Raw genomic sequence first — 12560 nt, forward strand, 5'->3', positions numbered from 1 at the left:
CGGCAGTGCGGTTCTGCTTCTTCGCGGAACCCTTCAACTCAGCCCACAGAACCCTGGGGTTCTGTGGAACACCATTTGAGAAACACTGCTCTAGATGCTTGGAAATTCTGCTCATGCTGTAATTTGAGCACTAATCAAGGAGTTTTACCTGATTGATCAAGGAAAGGGCTCTAAATTCTCAAGGGCCAAACAAGCTACTTCCTGGACAGGAAAAAATAAAGGATGGCTTCCTATTTTATTGGAGGTGGTCAAAAAAGAGAACAATGTAGTAATTTAGACAAGGAAAGAAAGGAATAGCTAGCCAATTAAGCTTTGTCAATACCAGTATTCATACAAACACAGCAAAAAGGGAGCCCACAGCAGGCAAGCCTATAAAAACTAAAGGGGATGATCCTAAGAGTCTATCAGTAGGAGGAAGAAATGGAGCTTCGAACTTGTGGTTTCTGTACTATTGTGGAGTTTCTCTTCTCTCCCCCCCCCCCCCCCTTCCTGGTTTCACCCCCCATTGCTTGGCTCAGAACTTCTCCTGCAAGCAGTGTGATTACAATTAAAATGTCTACTAAAATTGTAAAGAGCTATGAACATTTGATCCTTGTTTTGCTTCTCTTGTTTGCTGTAACTAGTAGATATCATTAAAATAAAAGCTGGTCAAGACTCAAGATGTCATAGGTGTGAGCTCTGCTTCGTGGGTGGTATTTTCATGAGCACAGTATAACATTGGTATACATGAAAATCAGCAGGATTGAAGGGAATGTGGAAGGGGGATGGATATGCATAACATTGCATCTTTCTAGAGCATACAAAGCTGATAAGAATTGTGGAAGAACTAATCGCAGAACTATAATCTTGATAAAGATCCCAAGTCTAAGGGTATGTGGCTCTTTTTAAAATTTGGTTAACAAAGCAAGCTCTAGCAACATGGTAGATGATCTTCTTTCAAAATTGTCATATTGCTAATTTGAGATTAGATACTGTAGTATAGTCTCATGAGATTACTTAATGCAGAATAACAATAGGCACATTCTAATGTAGAAGTGTAGACACAAGAATGCTTTTTCTGATGGGGGTTCTCAGAATGTCAAGAGTTTCCTTGCAAGATTTGTATAGCTATGCAAAATTATGACTTGTTTCAATGTTAGATGCTTGTTTTGCCTGGCATGTAGACTGAAATATATGGTGGCTGGCTACAGTTTTATGCAGATCACACACACGGTGTGAAGATGGGGGCATGCTAGCAGTTTATCAGCCCGACAATGCAGAACGGCAGATGATTCATCAGGTATAAATGCCTTTGACAGGAAGATCTGCTGTCTTTTCAAAACGTCACATATAGGTCCTCTAGATTCAGAAAATTTGAGTCCATGCTTTAATGGGTGGCTTAGTCTACAGTTACATTTTTAAAAAGTTCATACCAGCTGAAGTATATAGTATCTCTTTAATCACATAAGACCAAAGAGCAGCTTAGAAATGCTTTTTGCTTTCAGACAGTAATCTTAATATTTGATCAAGACTGGAAAAATGCAAAGTGTCATGTAGAAACTGCCTTAAAAAGAATATGTAGCATTTTGCAAAGGGATAATGCAACCATATTTATGTATTTCTTCCCAATCTTTTTGTGTCACTCCCTATACCTGAAATAACCTACTTATTGTGATGCAGTAAATGCTTGCACTCTTGTTTCTAATCACTCCTTAAAACTGTCATTCAAGATTTGAGGGGCTTTTGGGAATGTTACCAGTAAAAAGGCTGTCACTGAAGGGGTTATCAACACTAAAATTAAAATTAATATAACACAATTTTAGGGGAAAAATGCAAATCCTTGGTGGCCCCTATAAAGGGACCGGAATAGCCATCTAAAAAGATTTTGGCCTGTAATAACTTGCTATGTGTTCAACTATTTTTACAGAATCAGAACTGTACATTCAAAGGCAGATTTTGACTGCTAATAATTTGAAGTAACATGACTGACTTCTAATATTTGTCCTGGTTTCAATGACTTGTGACACTTTTTACTAGGATTAGGATTTGGCCAAATTAGCAATTACCAAACTGCAGTCCTATTAGTGGCAATATACTGCATAATGCAGCCTGCAGTTCTGTACTGCCAGAATCACACGGTAACACATTTATTGAAATCTTTGCTTAGTACACTTGAATGCAGTATTTGTCTGGCAAAATGAAAGACCCCCCCGCCCCCCCCCCCCCCCCCCACACACACACACCATAAAACACTTACACACCTTATGCTTTACCATGTATAACTATTGCACCATCTGACTTTTTTCCTACCCATAATGAGGATGGCAAAGCTTTGCTACTAGGTTTACACACAAATGAGCCAGAAACTTTTATTAGCATTTATTGAGGTACATGTCTGATATCCATGGTATCTGATCAATCAAGTGCCACTCCTATCATCATAGTCTGCTTTTTATTTAAAAAAAAAAAAAAAAAAAGGGCAGTATGTCTCAGCCTATATTAATATCGAAGCTGGTATTTTATTTATGGTGTGTGGATTTATTTATGTATTGTAGAAGCCCCATAGATTAGGATGCCAATGTGCTAGATGCTGTACAAACAGAAACCAAAATGATTGTGTCCACTTAAGATTGCGAGCGGGCTAAGATGAGGCAATGGGTTGGTACAGAGAGACAGAGGAGTACAAGAAAACTCTGAGAATATTGGTCAGCAGCATAGGCAGTGGTATCTTAAGTTTTAGGTAGGCATCAGAACAAAGTTTTAGGGAGGGAGGGAAGCACAAAAGTACTTGTTTGAAAGTTTAAGTGGGTGGTGGAGGCTGCATGTTTGGTCGATTTTGAAAGCAGGAATTGGCATCTCCTAGCATATGAAATGATAGGTCAGGTAGGGATTGGTCATGAAGGGCTTTGAAAATACTTTCCAACCTCAGTTACGAGTTGACCAGTCAACCACACATCTCATTTGGAACCAGAAGTACAGTGTCAGGCAGCTACAGAGAAAAGGAAAAAAAGCAAATACAGTACAGTACTGTGTTTAAATGTAAACTACTAAAAAAAGGAAAAGCAGCATTTTGTGTTCAGAGTGAAAAACGTTTTAGAGTTACAAACAACCTCCGTTCCCAAGGTGTTTGTAACTCTGAGGTTCTACTGTAGACTAGCTTATATTTGATGCAAACATTTTTATTTTATAGGATATCTTTCAGCCTTTAGGGAAGGTGCTGTACTGGAACACGAATGAATGATATATCCCATATAATTCTAGTGTTGGCCTTTGATAGAAACCTATTCTGAACAGATTAGTGATCAAGGTTCAAAATTCCTATAAGAAGAATGGAACATCCTAACAACTTCTATACTCAGTGTTGCATTTCTGTGGAAAAACATAGGGGTACAGGAAATAGCTCTGAAATGCTTTATTGAAATTAAGGGTTCAGTTATACTTAAGACAGAGCTGCTCTGGAGAGGAGAAGGTGGAATAAGTGCACCATCCTAGCAATGGTGTTTTCAGAATATCTGTCAGCAAGTGTGTTCAGCTGTGGGACTTGCTTTGAATGTACAACAGGCATAATTAGTTTTCTTACTGCTTAACAACCTCTCAAGGTTGTGTCAAATCCTGGTCTTATCCCATTGCATGCTGGAAGCATGTCTTGTTTCTCCCCCAGACTAGAACCTGCAGCCAAATTGTTTGCCCTTTGCAGAGTACTTTGGGAAGGAGGGATGAGAAAGGAAGGGTGTCCCCTCTACCTTCTAGGGTATTCATGCTGAGTTAGCCTTAATTTGGCTTGAAGAATTCATCAGAGAAGAATACAGTTTGTAGCTATACTTTAGTGCATTCTGATTAAATATTTCACACTTTGAGATGTGGTAGAGAAAAAGGATAGATAGTTTTTATGGACGGAGTTTAATAGCCAGTCACTATTATGACCTGTGAGTTTATTTGAAAAATATGAAGATTTTATTTGCAGTTTGTTAAAAGTATTATTGGGTTTAAGATTGGGTCATAAGAAGAAGGGGTCATACCTTTTCAAAGCAAACACTGTTAGGCATTGTGCATGGCCTCAGTAGTTTGCATGAAAACTGGAAATTGAGCAACAGTTTATCAAACCTTGGGGCCACTGGTCATGAATTATAAAATGTCTTATTTTTAATGTTTTATAATGACAGTGCAAAGTGATGCCTCAAGCTGTAACTTTACTGTAATTTATACAGTCTTGATGTTAGTTGAATACTCAGATTTCATCTGAAGCTTTTGATTAGAAATTAGCTTCACCCTTCAGTGTTGTGTATTCATGCAGGTGTAGTACAATAACTGACAGCCGGTGGACGTCCTTCTTTAACAGTGTGCCACTCCATGAATCTGCTACTAAGAGGCTAGTATCACAGGATGCTTATCTTCGTAGAGCTCAGGACTGTTCCTGAATTCTCCTCAACTCACTCTACTTGCTACTGTTAGCCAGATGATTGGATATGAAATGTCTAGTAGGGGTTATATTTGTTGTATTATAATAACTACCTAGAATTGTTTGGCTGTCTTCATGTCCAATGGGCACGTTGGAACCTGCAGTTGTGCTGACCAGTTTACCATTACCCCCACTCTTCATAGATAAAATGCTTGGTATCTGATGAAGAGAATTGTAAAGGTACTGCAGTGGCAGTGTTGAGGCTATGCATACATACCCCTGCACAAATTGCTGAACATGCACAGCAAGCATATGGCTTTCTGGGTGTTTATTTGCTTGGTTCATAAGTAAAGCAGGCGTTATCATTAAGCTTTTGTTCTGCTGTGCACTCTGTCAAGTTACTTTTCCAAATGGAGCTTAACCGGGATGCCATCCTCACAACACCTAACTCTTAGGAGCATACCCAGATGTAAAGACAATGGAGTTTTCCTTCCTATCTTAGTTTGAAAAATGATCAACACCCCATTGGATGTGCAGGGACTGTGTAGTATTCATGATAATCTATAAGGGATGAATAAACAAGCAACTTTTTCTACATTAGAAAGGGCCAATCTGCTGTAAGTAATATTTGGTTTTTGTATATGCTTCTCCATTTTCTATAATGGAAGAAATGCCTAAAAGCTAAAATACATTGCTGCTGTGGTTTCTAAAAAATCATTTTAATAAAATTATACCCGTCCTCTTTTTTTTTTTTTTTTTTTTTTTTGCAGGTGAGGGGGGAGAAGTATGCATCACTTCATTGGTAGTTGGTGGAGCATGGGATTATGATTTTGTGAAAAGGTTATGCAAACTATGATGACAATATGCATTAAAGTATCTTTTTTTTTTTTTTTTTTTTTTTTTTTTTTTTAAACAGACCTACAGTAGTGACTGACTTTAAACAGTAGCTGGTCAGTTTGTCACTTTGTTTTGTTTTTTAATTAGTGATTTGGAACTAGATTCTGTATCAGTTCAAATGCCATGTATTACTCCTACATCCAAATATCTCTATCATTAGTAAACCTCTTGGAAAAACTATGGCTTTCTGCAATGAGAACTTTTTTTTTACTATTTGAAAAACTAATATAACCTCCCTTCTGCGGTGTGGTTGCAGCTCCTTTTTCTCCTCCACGGTATGGGTCCTGGGTTTATCTATAAGGGTGCCGGGTGCCTCCACCCAAGGAAATCTCTCCTTGTGTTAGATATTTTTTCCCATATTTTCTGCACAGCTGTTACAGAAAAATAAAATAGCCATTTCAATTCCTAGAGTAATAAAAATAGTAACTGGAACTTTATCCTGAGTTCCCCATACCTAATAGGGGACAATGGAAAAAGGGATCAGGATAGCAAAGTCAAAACCAACAATGTGAACTCGATCTCTCCCAACACGTATAGCTAGTGCAAACCACTCTGCTCTTTCCCAGTACCTTCCTAGGCAAATAGTAAGATTAGGGTCCATTTTGGGGTAGTACAGCTCTGAAGGCAGGCTTAAAGCAAAACAGCAAATGTGTTTGTTTTTACCATGTATCCACACCAAAGATGGTAAGATTGTCTTTGTGTGTCTCTGGTCTGGATTCCAATGTGCAGTTAGGCTGTCTCTTGATAGCCTGACTTTGACTCTCTCTTCCACCTCCAGGATTTCTGGTCTCTGCTGAGATGACACTGAGTCCCTTTGTTCAAAATCATTGAAATCCCAATCTTCCCTTGGTAGGAATTTGGAGGGTAGAAAAGTCCGCCAGGACTGACACTTCTCTCCTTACCAAACCCAGGTTCTGGTAGTGTTGCGCCCGCCCCCAGTTCTCGTGCGCGCTCTCTCTCTGCCAAGGTCCCAGGGTAATCTGGGAAAAAGTCCTGAGCCTTTGCCACCATTACTTCTGTAGTCTGGAGTGTCCCCTAAAGGCTCAGTGTGGTATTTCAGGAACACGCTTTTCAATGGGATTACATGAATATATTAAAATGTATTTTTTAAGAAATTAGATTTTGGTATTCCTAATGAACACTGGGACCATTCAACTATTCCAACTATCTTAACTGGAAAAATATGTATTTTTGGTGGATATCTGCACTGCTCAAGACCATTAACTTCACTTTTTTACAATAAACATGCTGACTGAGCTGACACTTTCTTTTAATGGATTTTATAAAACAATGAAATACTAAAAAGTGAGTGACTTACAGCTTATATGTTTCCAAATACTGCACACTTCACATAATCTTTCATAAAATTTTACAACTTGTCAAAGCTGCAAGGTGAGGCAATACAAAACCAGAGAATATTACACAGCTGTAACATGTTAAAGGGGGGGAGTAACTGATAAAATTGAAAAAGCATACATAAATGGGAAAAGAAGGGAAGAGGGAGAGAAAAAGAGGAGGTGTTAAGCAAAATGAAGGTGTGGCATTCTTTGAGCAGTCTCCCTTGGATTTAAAGAAGTGTCTAAAAATGGGAGTCCCAACTTCTTTAGAACCACAACTGATGTCTATAAAAGTAATCTATTCTTTCTTTGACTGTTAAATCAGACTGGTCTGAATACTAACAGAAAACTGCTCTGTTCTGGGCATAAGCTTGCTATTCCATTTTTGTAAAATCACCTACTTGTCAGATCTCAAGAACCAGTCTTTGTCGCAATTAAATGCAGCTTAGCAGGCAAATATCCTAAGATATAATTTTTGGCAGAGGTTCGGCTGTTAAAGTCAAGCACCATTTTAAGTCTTGTCAGACCTTTTTCAACAGCTGCCTGACTATTGGACAGTCCTATAGTGTATGAGGCAGGGCCCCTTTTTCTTTATTGTAGTGCCAACAAATGTCAGAGGATAACTCCTTTATGTTGTATTGGACACTACAGTTGCACATTTTGAATAATATTTTTTTTGTATCAAGCATAGCCTGGGATCCAGAGAGGCATTTTTAACATTGCATAATAGGCTCTGCAATTGGGATTGTTTTAAGGGGTGTGATAAATCCCCTTCCCATGCTTACATAAAGAACTCCAAACTACTGACTTTCTCTTCATTGGTAAAGCATACATAGTTGACATGGGTCTGGGGAATTTTAAGAGTTTCTAAAATTCCCAGTAGTTCTATGGCCTCTGGTAGCTCTACCTAGGACAGCAGGCCCAAACTGGTATGTTAGCAAGAGTCTTAGTTGCAAATACTGCCACTCCACTGAGGGTTGCAGGCCAGAACACTGCTTTAGTGTCACAATAAAAGTGGGATAAAACCCTCATTGTTGACTAAGCTATGTGATGTCCCTGCTGAACCAGGTCTTCCATACTTTAGGTTTGTTCTCAATTTGCAAATCTAGTTTATCCAGATACCATCTTTTGCATGATGATGAGGTTGGAATTGGTACCTCTTAGCTATACTAGCCCAGACCATTTACACAGCCTCTGTGGTAGGTGCCCGACTCTTACTTCACTGGACAGAAAGAGGAACTGAGGCGACCCACAGGGGAACAGATTCATTAATACCAATTCAGTTTCCATCTTTGTGCATAAAAGGGTGTTAGCATGCTAGAACCAATTTGAGATGTCTGATATGATAAAAGCATAATTTGTAGATCTGGAAATCTAACACTACCTCTCCCCTTTGCCTATAGGGGGTTGAAGCTTTTTAAATAATAGTCACAGGTGTTGACCAGGTCGAGCCTACAGGCTTTAAAGATTTTTTAAAAATCTTATAAGATGGAGGATATACAAGTAAACTACTTAAAATATAGAATATAGGAAGAATATTAATTCTTATCATGTTAACTCTTCCTGTGACAGACTAAGGAAGAGAGAATGCCGTGTATTGACAATGGGGTTTTAAAACAAAACAAAACAAAAAACCTCCATGTATTTTTCAGTAGATCCCTCTGTCTCCATATAGCGCTGGGGGCAAAATATTAGACCTGTAAGATATTGTCACGGAGGTAAGCCCTGCCCCTGGGAGAGCTTTCCAGTGCAGTAATTTCAAAACTGAAACGTACTTAATGATGTATTAACAGTTCAGGATAAATAGTTGGCTTATGAAGACCAGATTCTGCTGCCTCAGGAAACTTTGGAACTCCTCAAAATACAGATGATCCATATTGTAATATCCCCATTTTAATAGGGGATGGCCAAATTTATAGATCCCTCTACTAGAAGACAGAATTTTTTCAGGTAACAAGTTTCCTGTTCTTGAGTGCTTCCAGGTTAGTGGATGGTTCAAGGAGGCTTTGTCTGTATGCCAAAGAGTGGAGATTTTTAACTGGAATAATCAGTTATTTTGTGACAGCACCTGGAAGCTAAAACTCCATTGTACTAGGTGCTGTACACACCAAAAAGATAAGTGCCCAAAGATGTTCACAATACAGACTTACAGTGGAAGACAAGAAGTGGCTATGACATAGATGCACAAGAGAGCAGTGAGTTACGAACAGTGGAATAAAGATGAAGCAACAATTGTCTTAACTAAGTACAGTCAGCTCTTTAGAAGGCAATGAGAGAAACTACCACACACAGCCTCTCCAGACAAACATTGGGTGTGATGAAGAGTGTATATTGGATTTTTTGTTTTGCTTTGTGAAGGAGTGCAATGATCAATTTGCTGCTGATTGGTTTCTTAATGTAATATACATGTTCTCTCAGCCCAGGAGTGTGCCATTGCTCTGAGAGCAAGCGCTTTTTAGAAAGCTTAATAGTGCTATGGGTGTCTAAAAGTATGCTGTGTTTTTCCTTGTAAATAGGAGGGATCTTGCCTTAAAGGGGGTAAAGGAGATTATTGAAAAGCTAGGAAACTGGCTTTGACACCTATATCACTTTTCCAAAGTGGAAGGAACAGAAATGAGTTTCCACTGACAGCCCTTAGATTCAAGATGTGGCTTGCTGATGTGAAAGGCCATAAGAATATCACTTGCTAAATAGTAACATGAAAATGTTTGTAATGTAATTGTCTTTCATTCAGACTGTTTGCTCTGTGGATGTACAAATGGTGAGTTCTTTTTAGGGCTATTTCTCTTAATGGTAGCTATATTTTTTATTAATCTGAAATGCCAAAATATCCAGCTTTCCTGTAGTCCTCAGAATAGTAATAGTACCAGGTTTTAAGGTATGTAAAGTTTACCAACCTCCTATTTAATAAATTTCTCCCTATATCATTCTGCAACTGGGGATTCACTGTAGAGTGAACTACTTCCAATCTTATCACTTCTGTGGGTAGACTTGAATTATGTGGAAGTCTGTATGGACTTATCTCAGTGAGTGAGTCAAATGGTTGACCCAGACAGGAGGAGGAGCACAGATGAGACAGCGCTGCCTCATTTTGTGAGGCAGTTGAATGAAAGCTAATTTTCTTTTTAATTGTTTTGGAATTTTAAGTGACTACATCTTCCTGTTCACCCTAGGTTAAAGAATTCCCTGTGTGCTCACGTGACCGGATTACATTATTACTGCTGATGTTAACTACTTCTGCTACTTCAGAATTAAATTCACGAATAGGTCAGAGTCTCAGCTGGCATAAATATGCATACTTCCATTGAAGTTAAGGAAGTTACATTAGGTTACGTAAATTGAGGATCTGAGCTGACTTTAGCCTGTTTCTATCCAAATTACTTCCCTTAGTGAGCCAGTTGAATGATGGAACTAGCTTAGGGGTCTTTTACAGTGGAAAATTTAAGTGCTAAGGCATTTTAGATGTCTCCGGAGTTAGGCAGTGTGTGGTGGTGTAGGCATGTTGGTACTAGAATATTAACTAAACAAGGTGTGTGAGGTAATATCTTTTATTGGACCAAATTCTCTTGGTGCAATCTTGGCCGGCTAAACCAAACTCTTATTGGACAGAAGGAAAAAAGATAAAGAAGAGAAGAAATAAAGTAGAGAAGGAAAAGAACACATGGGGTGGGAAGGGTCTCACATTCCAGGTGGCATTTGGGATTTAGCTGCTGGAGGTGAAGATGTCATCTGGGTCCCTGTCCCTCTCTCTCTCTGGCCTGGTCTTGTCACGATATCCCTCAGGATTAAGATGAAGATCTGGAGACAGTGGGAGTGGCAGCCATGGTGAAGCTCGTTTCTTTCCCTTCTTTCAGATAGCTAGTGGTCTTCTGTCCCTTCCAGAGTCTCTTTGAGAACCCACCAAAAGGGGGTGATGGTAAACTACCCTATCCTCATTATTTTGTCCACTAGGTAAGCCTAAAATCTGATACCCCACTCTTGGTTGACTTTTGGCCCCACACTTTCTTGTTTGAGACATGATCTTAACACAATAACAGAGGCTTACTGATAACTCAAGTGTTTTGGTCTAATTTAGTTTCTTCCTCTTCCACCTTTTCCCATCAACATTTATTGTCGTGGGTTATTATAACACTTCATAAACTTTCACTCCCTTCTTACAGTTGAGCTCACAATTAGGGTGAACTTGTAGGACCAATTATTAAACCAGCACACATGGCAACCAGAATTTGGCCAGAAGAAATTGCACTTATGTAGTTGATGGCACTAATAGAATAAGGATTGCTGTGCACGCCTAGTAAACCATCACTAGTGGTATAAAAAGAAAATAATCCAGCTTGAATATAGAGGGCGGGGATGGTGGGGTGTGTGTGAGAGTGTGTGTGTGAGAGAGAGAGAGAGAGCAAGATCTGAGTGGTACTCTTCCCTGCTCAGCAGCTGAAAGGGGGCATGTTATTTGCATGAGTACAATTAAGTACTCAGCATATTGCATAACACAGTTGGTGTTGAGCATGGTGGGAAATAGTCAATGTGTCTGGTATTGTGTTTAACTGCAGGGGTAATGAAATGTTGCCATTTGTTCATACAATCGAAGGACATCAGATCTGTGTTTAGCCTATTCTGATTTAAAAAAAAAAAAATTCACTCACCCAAACAGAGCCCAAAAAGGGTGGCGGACGGATGTTTCGTCATTACAAGGGAGAAGGAGGGGTGAGAAGTCTCTTGTGGAGATTGCACTAGCCCTGGCAAAGGGCTACCCTTAGGCATGGATTGACTATCTCCTCCCACTGTTAAAAGGTAGAATTAATGGTTCCTCTGAGTCTGTTTGTTTAAAAGCAGGGACATTGCTTCTGTGTCAGCAGAAGATTTTCCCATGAGCTGAAATTCACGAAGAGCTGGATCACTAGAGAGACTGGGAAACCTTGACTGACAACTATCAGAGGTGCCAGCAGTGTGCAGCACCTGCAGATGGTGGGATGGATCAGCGCCAGTAGATGGCAGGAGCAACAGCCGTCAATGCCAGCAGATGGTGGGATTGGTTGGCGCCATCAGACAGCAGGAGCCAGGAGCGGTTAGCATCTGTAGACAGGGGCGCCAGCAGACGACGGGAGCCAGGAGCGGGGACTGGCTGAGCCCCAACTGAGAGGTAGACATTGCCTCTCCCTTCTTGCTTTCCCCTGTACTGACCATCATAGTTGCAAAGGACACACCCCAGTACTCTGGGATGGGTTTGACTCATTGAGTTCATGAATTCTGTTTGCACTGTTCCCAAACCAGTGCTGTTACTTCCCTTCTGTTATTAAAAGGTTTACTTTCTACACTCAGATTCTGTGCTTGTGCGAGGGGAAGTATTGCCTTTTGGGGCACCCAGGGGATAGTGTGAGATCTCCCAGGTGACTGGGTGGGGGCTCGAGCCAGTCTGGTGTGGTATCATTGACAGGGACCCCTAGATATAGAATCTAGCCCTTGCTGCTCGAAGATGAGTTTTTTGCTATACTTAAATGATTGGGCACATTACGGTAGCAAGCTTCCTAAATCTTTATTTGATGCTGAAGGTGACTGAGTTATGGTACATGTACCTCTTTTTTTTTGTTTTTCATGTTTTGTTTTTATTTCTAAGTAGGAAAGTGAAAAAGATTAAAAAATTATGACGAAAGGGACAAGCAGAAATCACTGAAGATTCAGAAATAAGATACATAGAATAATAGACTGTCAGTTACGTATCTTAGGGCCTGTTCTGTTCTGAAGGCTGCACACTTCTCCTATCTTTTTTTTCTCCCCAGAATCTTGTTTTTATTAGGTCAGAGCTACAATACAGAATTAGATTAATCTCCCTTCTGAACATACTTATTCCTCTGAGCATGCTTTTTCATTACAAATCCTCTGGAAAAAGAGCTCTGATTTTAAAAGGAATCTATATATTAAAGTACAAAAGCATTGTTAAACCCCTT

General features: G+C 39.6%; 1 protein-coding gene across 3 annotated transcripts in view; it reads left to right on the forward strand.

Annotated features, from left to right (window-relative positions):
• Nucleotides 1-12560, forward strand: part of MCTP1 (multiple C2 and transmembrane domain containing 1) — a 413595-nt gene that overhangs the window by 21277 nt on the left and 379758 nt on the right. The window lies entirely within an intron of this gene.

The sequence above is a fragment of the Emydura macquarii genome, unplaced genomic scaffold (assembly GCF_026122565.2).
Source record: "Emydura macquarii macquarii isolate MOO-44397 ecotype Brisbane River unplaced genomic scaffold, CSIRO-AGI_Emac_v2 contig_2897, whole genome shotgun sequence".
Classification (NCBI taxonomy): domain Eukaryota; kingdom Metazoa; phylum Chordata; order Testudines; family Chelidae; genus Emydura; species Emydura macquarii.